The sequence below is a fragment of the Mytilus galloprovincialis genome, chromosome 5 (genome assembly GCF_965363235.1).
Source record: "Mytilus galloprovincialis chromosome 5, xbMytGall1.hap1.1, whole genome shotgun sequence".
In the NCBI taxonomy this organism is placed as follows: Eukaryota; Metazoa; Mollusca; class Bivalvia; order Mytilida; family Mytilidae; genus Mytilus; species Mytilus galloprovincialis.
The window spans coordinates 99021574-99029400 of record NC_134842.1 but is presented as its reverse complement, the minus strand read 5'-3'; the positions used below and the strand labels follow the sequence as shown (position 1 = coordinate 99029400).

General features: G+C 34.9%; 1 long non-coding RNA gene across 1 annotated transcript; it reads right to left on the bottom strand.

Moving 5' to 3' along the window:
* Positions 1-311: 311 nt before the first annotated feature.
* Positions 312-7827, bottom strand: LOC143076864 (uncharacterized). The gene is made up of 2 exons (XR_012978812.1): positions 7715-7827; positions 312-2247 (listed from the first exon to the last, which is right to left on the bottom strand). It is a non-coding gene; the product is annotated as an uncharacterized LOC143076864 (long non-coding RNA).

Here is a 7827-nt window from a genome sequence, read left to right as displayed (position 1 = left end):
TGCAGTTATGAGTTGTGGATGACCAATTACAAGGTGTCAATCACATAACTTTATAAACTTGGTTATTTAAATTGTTGAAAACAATGAGGATAAAAACATCTGTTTTATTGTTTGCGAGTACAGTAACTGCATATGTAGTTAAAAACTTATCGAGTCGATATTTATTTATTTAACTCAGGTGATATTTAAATAATGTTTAACTAGTTCTATTTCCACAAATTATATGACAAAAAAAATAAAGAGTGTTCTTTTAAATTTGAATTTCAATTTGGTGTTGCAATACTTTTTTCCATGTGTATATAAACAATACGTCTGTATAAAACATTTATTCATTTCTATCATTGTAATTTATAAAGTTTTATAGAACTAGTTTTGTCTACCACTGTCAAAAGATTTCTGACTACGAGTAAACTACTGCCATCACCAATATAATGAGGAAGTTTAAAGGTGGACGTTGGTTTCAAACCACCCTCAATCGACAGGACACGCACTACCTGAGATTCCCGTAGGAACACATATATTTTTCCATCATAAAAACTAACGCCTTCTGAAGTATCATTTAAATTATATGTCCATTTGACGCGTCCGTTTTGTTTAATGCAAGAAATAAAACTGTTGGTTTTAGTTTCAATGCTAACTACTATAGTCCCATTAGGAAGGCAGCACATACTTTTTAGAGGCATAATAAAGGGATCACCGAATTCGGTTGGTTCACAAAGAAAGGATTCACTGAAATGTTTCAAAACATTTCCATCGACGTTGATGATATCAATATGTGACGTAACCCCACGTGACCAATCAAAATTAGCTCTCTTTTTGAATGTACTGCTAGGTCTTGAGTGACAAATGACTGCGAACGCAGAATCTGGCAAACGCGAAATATCATAATAGGCCTTATCAGTAACTGTCTCTGACATTATGCTCAAACTCTTGTAAGTTGATAATCGAAAAAGACGTGATTGTGTCCCAGGGGAAGTAACTAATAAATCGTCGTTGTCATGGATATTGGTGATATCGTATGCACCTGGTATTGCAATTTCATCGATGAAACTATCTTTAATTGTGTCTCGGAATCTTTTTACTTTAAAGTTTGAATTGTCAACGGCAATTATTGAATGTCCGTGAAGTGTTAAACCTGTAAATCTTGCAGAATTGTTTTTCTCTAGTCCACTTGGTTCATCTTTAATCTGGAGAAATGGTTCAAGTTCAAGTGCACGAGAAGGTAAAACATTTGATGAAAATTTGATTCGCTGGTTGCACACTGTAGCCTCCGTGTCTTCGAAATATAATTTATCCGCACGAACGACATGAACTGATCCTATTGGTTGATCCACAAGTTTGTCACACAAATTCAAAAACGTTTCATTTAGTTCAAGTTTTATCTCAATTGGGTCATCTGACACTCCAAGTGAATTGAACCGATCAGTATTTTTCTGTAGATTTTCCGGAACATTTGATAAAACGGTTAGCATATCCTTGGTTGAAGTTTGTGATTTTACATATTCTATTTCATCACGGACTCGTTTCAAATCTTTAACAATTTCTTCCGTTTTTTTCTGTAGTTCTTCTACGTTTACAACGCTTTCAACTTTGCTTAATATGTCCAGACATTTTCTATTTACCATTTTCTCAAAATTATAAACGATGGACTTTAATCTTAGAACGGTATCTTTAATCTGCTGTCTGGATTGCGACAAGAGTTGATCTTTTTCAATTTCTTTAGTGACGATTTCCTGTCCGTGACAAATTAGATTTTTTATTTCGTCAGATGCATCTCCTAATTTCTCTCTTGCTAAGTCGGCACAGTTTTTGAACTTTTTGCAATTGCATTCGGTACTTCTGTGATGCTCAACAGCACATTCTGAACATATAATCTGATAACACCCAAAACAGAAAAAGTCACAAACATTATGAGGGTGTTCGGAACAAAGTATCGCATTTTTAGATTTTCCTTGCGTTGTCACATCACCTGCAACAGCCTGAAGCAAAACTATAGCTAACTCGTCTGTTGGAAAGGAATTAGCCCATTCTTCTGCTGATATATTATAAGAAGGCGCTGTTATCTCTCGTCGGTCTACTGGGCATGAAAATTTGTTGTAACGTCTTGACGAATGTATCAGCTGGGTTAAACATTCACAACATAACGTATGGTCACATGGTAGTAGTTTCGGATCTTGAAAAGGGTCTTGACATATAGGACAAGACAAATGGTCAGATGCTATATTATCCGCAAGTCGTCTCTGCATTCTGAAACAGAATATATAGATATTGTAAGATGTGGTATGAATGTCAATGAGATAACTCTCTATCCAAGTCATAATTCAAAACACTTAAACCACTACAGGTAAAGAAACGGTCTTCAACACGGAGCCTTGGCTCACACCAAACAGCAAGCTATAAAGTGCCACCAAAAATTACAAGTGTAAAACCATTCAAACGGGAATTATAACCAACAGTATAATCTATATAGGAAATGTTTGATGTGTTTTTCCAGGCATGCTGTTTTTTTGTATCATCGTCCTCTTTTAAACAACCGATCAAAACGTTTCATTAAAACGTTCACGTAACTTGATTATTGTTACATGTAGCTATAATTGCTCATTTACCAACATGAACCGGATTGAACTTTTAAGATAACTTGGGAATATAATTATGGTCGTATTTCAGATCGGAAATAACGCTTGCTAAAAAAAAAGCGTTAATTTGCTATGCGGGATTTACAAGTACACAGCCACGTCCGATAAGAATGAGTATTTTAAATCCGTTTCCTCGTTTAGAGAGTGCACCACTACCTGTACGTTAAGAGCCCTCGAATAACTGTTTTGGGAATTGACTATATGTGGTCTGCTACAAGTTAAAATGTATTTCCAGTATATATATCCTCATTTTCCGCTGACAGTCAAGATTTCCCGACTTTCTATTCATCCCAGGCGGCCTATTACTCAGGAACAGACTCTACATGGGTAGCTATCGTATTTATCTCATTTTGTTTAAATCAAATATTTGCCTCTAGACATTAAGCAACTAATAATCAATCATCAATCAGTCAGCACCACAGGCAATCACATGTTATTCTGTATGTTGAATCTTATTTATTTATTGCTTGCGCAAACACACTTTCTACAGAAAGATAAGGCTTAAATTTAAAATTAAAAAAAAACTGCATGTTTAGACTAATTGTTTACAATCAAGAATTGGACTTAAACTGCCTCAAAAACTACCTTTACCGAAAACTTTAATCAACAACTTTTAACCCTGAAGCCGGATAGACGGACAAACGGACAAAGGACGAAGGAACGGATGTACAGACCAAGAAACATAATGCCCCTTTCTGGGGTATGAAAGTGTTAGAAAGAGTATTATGCTTTTGTAAGAGATAATGATTTTTTTAGCTTTTTTTTTAACGTCGTCAGTGTCAAATAGTTTAAACAAATCTAGGAAAACAAATTAACAATTAAACTAAATAGTTGTATGGCCTTATATAGTAGCCAATTGAACTGCAGACGGTGAGGCACTTACTACCTGTACATGGCCTAGGGTTTTGCATTCCAAATCAAACACTTTCAGGGCTCTGGAATACTAAATTTATAGAGGGGGATGACGTTTAGATTCTGTTAATATATCTGTTGGCTGTTATATTTTTTGAATTAAGGAGATCAGGTATGAACACCGACACCAAGTCAAGTAAATAGTTTGAGAATAAATACATATATAATGTAATTTTATATTTCTTGTATTCACAATATATATGTGGTTTTTAGCTTGATTATGACCAATGCTTATATATATTCCAAATTTATATGTTGTTACCAATTATGTTAATTAATTGTATCTGATTTTATGCCTTTTATGGGCCCTGTAATTTGGGAAATAAAAATACTCTATTCTATTCTATACCCTTCTCATGTAATTTCGATTTTAAAAATGTATACCTGTTAATAAATTGCGTAGTTAAAATATAACCTTTATCCATATTGATAGTTATCAAAGGTACCAGGACCATAATTTAGTACGCCAGACGCGCGTTTCGTCTACATAAGACTCATCAGTGACGCTCATATCAAAATATTTATAAAACCAAATAAGTACAAAGTTGAAGAGCATTGAGGATCCAAAATTCAAAAAAGTTGTGCCAAATACGGCTAAGGTAATCTATGCCTGGGATAAGAAAATCCTTAGTTTTTCGAAAAATTCAAAGTTTTGTAAACAGGAAATTTATTAAAATGACCACAATATTGATATTCATGTCAACACCGAAGTGTTGACTACTGGGCTGGTGATACCCTCGGGGACGAAACGTCCACCAGCAGTGGCATCGACCTAGTGGTGTTAATAGTTACCAAAGGTACCAGGACCATAATTTAGTACGCCAGACGAGCGTTTCGTCTACATAAGACTCATCAGTGACGCTCAGTGAATGTGTTTCGTGAGGTGTCAAGGAAGTTTGAATAACAAAGTGTCCAACGAGGGAACATGTGTGAGTAAACTCAAGAAGGGAAACCAAGCAAGATGAGTGGTGAAGAAAGAATAACTAAATATATTTAGGAATGGGAACTATAAATCCCTGTGCATCATCGCCACCGGAAATGGTTACCTACGAAGCGGCTAGCATTGAAAAAAATATAAACAATGTAAGAATTTCTTTAAAATTAACCATTTCTACAGATGAAGTAAACGCTTTCGAAAGTATTTTAAAAAGTTCATTTTTTTTTATGTCACATGTAGCAAAGAAAGAGAAGATTTTTTGTTTTACTCTTTGGTACGAGAACAATCATTATATTTCAAGACAAAGTTTTTGTTTATGATTCTGTGATTTTATATTTACTGAAATTCATTATCCAAAAGATGCATTTTTTTGCGCATATATCTGTGTGTTTCTTTATTCTACATTGGCTAAAGGTATTGGGGGAGGGTTGAGATCTCAGAAAACATTTTGTTGGCAAATAAAAAATAAAAGCTTCATATATCAGAAAATCGTTTAAAAAAACGGTAACCTCATCGAAACGGTAGAAATGGTTATTCATAAAGGAATTCTTACTCGTTTTCATTTTTTTACTTTCTCTCCAAAAACCAATTTCAGATGATGACACAAAAAGTTCATTGGAGTTCATTGAACTTTAAGCATTTTATATTCCTGATAGTTTTTCCCACCTATTAAAATATTTGCAAGCTGGAAAATATTACCTATTTCAGCAACACATCCTATCCTCATATTTATCATTTGTATCTGTTGAAATGGCTATACAATCATTCTAAAGTTGTCATTTTTTGGAAAGTAAAGTGGTTAGAAAACGAAAGTAGAATGTTCAAAATTGTTATGTATGACCTTAGATTGGTTCTTACAGGAAGTTTTCATAATATTCGACCATTTACACATTTCTAATTTTATCGAGCTGCAGTGAAAATTCTGCTTCGTTTCGCAACACATGAATTTTCAACATCCACAACAGTAACCAAGGTTCGCCTAGTACATATATGACATTTTGTACATTTGTTATGCCCGCATCACACTGTCCCGATTTCTTTATACGATGGACACCCGAATGCGAAAATTGTAAGTTCGTACGAAGTTGGTTCCGATCTCGTTGAAATACCAAAAAGTTACCGAAGCAAGTACGATGAATAACGAAGTCTATACGATGGTGCCGAAATTATATACGATAGCAAAAGATGGACATACGAAGGTTAACCGAAGACGGGTATTTAAGCTTCATATCTCAGCCGAAGCCGACACGACGGATCACGAAGGCTACACGATGATTTATGAAGGCTACACGATGGATTACAATGATGGCGCGATGGCCGTAAGATGATAAATAATGGTTAAATACATGTATGTACATAATACAAGTATACAAACGATCTTAAAATGCGTTTTACCTGTTTTGAACTTTTTTATGATACGAACAGAATTTCGACAACATATCGTTTCTGTACAAGTCTGCCATACATGGCGGGAAATCGATCTTTTTTGTCTAATTCTTATAAAACTTAGTTTATTATCCCTTCGCCTACTACATGTAAGTTGCGTGTAGATAAAATTGTTATGGACACACTCTCGAACCAAATTCCTCAAAACTTGGTATGAATTACTCTTTAAGAATATCTTAAGCGCTATTAACTTTAAGATCAAAGGTCAAGGTCACAGTGGAAGTTGTAATACAAGGCAATATCACCCATGTGAACACTCTAAAACCAATATGCTTCAAAAGATTTTAACCACATTTGGTATATTTTTCCTCCTTGTAATGATCTGACATTTTTTACGTTCAAGGTCAAAGGTCAAGGTCATGCAGATGGACTTGTTTTTTCTCCTTGAAAAGAAATTGGTTGCTAATTTTTTTACCTGCTGGTTCTAAAGACAATATTTAAGGTATTTCCAGATACTGAATGTTTTGGTTGATTTCTAAAAAAATAGTTTATTATGTATCAAATATGCATATTCAATTTACCATTTTCTGCATGTGTCATATACAAATATAGTGTCCATATTTGTCCCCAATATGTTACATACGAGGGGATGCCACGCTCGGCATTGCCTTGTTTGAACTGTAAAATGTGTGCACTAGTCTGAATAATCACCCATGATTATGCCCCTGTTTACTGATCTATCTTAAATGTAAGGTAATGGGTTCGTTGATCCCTTTTATTTAAAAAGAGCTCTTTCCAGGAGAATATCATAATAATTTAGACAAAAGGAAGGATGTGGGGAGAGCAACAAATGCGGCAAAATATGACATTTAGAAAACAGAACGGAAATGGAGTAAACATTCGTGTGATAACAACTCAGACGATACATAAAAAATCAGAATAATGAAGAAAAAGTTGGTTTCCCTGTATACGTTTACCTACAGGGTTGGTGTACGAGACGCGTTTATGATTTTCATTATGTTACTTGATATGAAAAATTGACCAAAAAAATATTTGACTTGTAAAAGTAAATTCTGAGCCTGTAACAGCTGCTCTCCCTGTTCCATTTGAATTAATAGAAACAACGCTGTCGCCTTTCTAATCTCATAGAATTATATGATATGAGCTCCATGTTTGTGGACGTTTTTCTTAACTGTCGTATTAGACTGACCAGTGCATATCGCGCAGGTCACTTTAAATGTATTTTAGCGCGAAAATTAACTTACATTTAGCTGGATTTATTGCCGTCGTAGTTCCATCTTGTCGTCTTCGTACTTTTATTCGATGGCAACACGACGGGATTACGAGGTCTTCACGAAGTCGTGTTGCCATCGTAAGACCTTCGGGTAGCTTCGTGATTCATTCGTGTAGACATCGTAATGGCAAAACTGCCCGATGGCAACGATGGAAACACGAATGCAATACGATGTTCAAAGATGCATTCCCGGTGACATTACGATGGTGAGGATGGTGATACGAACTCAATACGAATCATCAACATCGGACGCACCTTCGGGGATTTTTTAACATGTTAAAAAATTTAGAACCCTTCCCGAAGTTATCCCCGAAAGCTAGAAAAAGTGGCCGATGGTTCTACGATGGTTAAAGATGGCACTACGAATAGCCCGATCTGGGCACGATCAGTCCCGATTTTGAAAATTTCCATAATCCTGTTGCCATCGGCGTTAAAATCGGGACAGTGTGACGCGGGCATTAACATATCAATATTTTCTTAATTGATATGATAAATTTTTATCATGAAAGTATATATTAACTACGTAATGGTATTTACTATATTACTTACATTTTACTCATTTGGTTTATTTACAATGAATAAATGTTACATAAATTACACATGCAGAATCGAAAGTAGAATTATGTAGAATTATATTCCTGTAGATTGTATGACGTATGTAC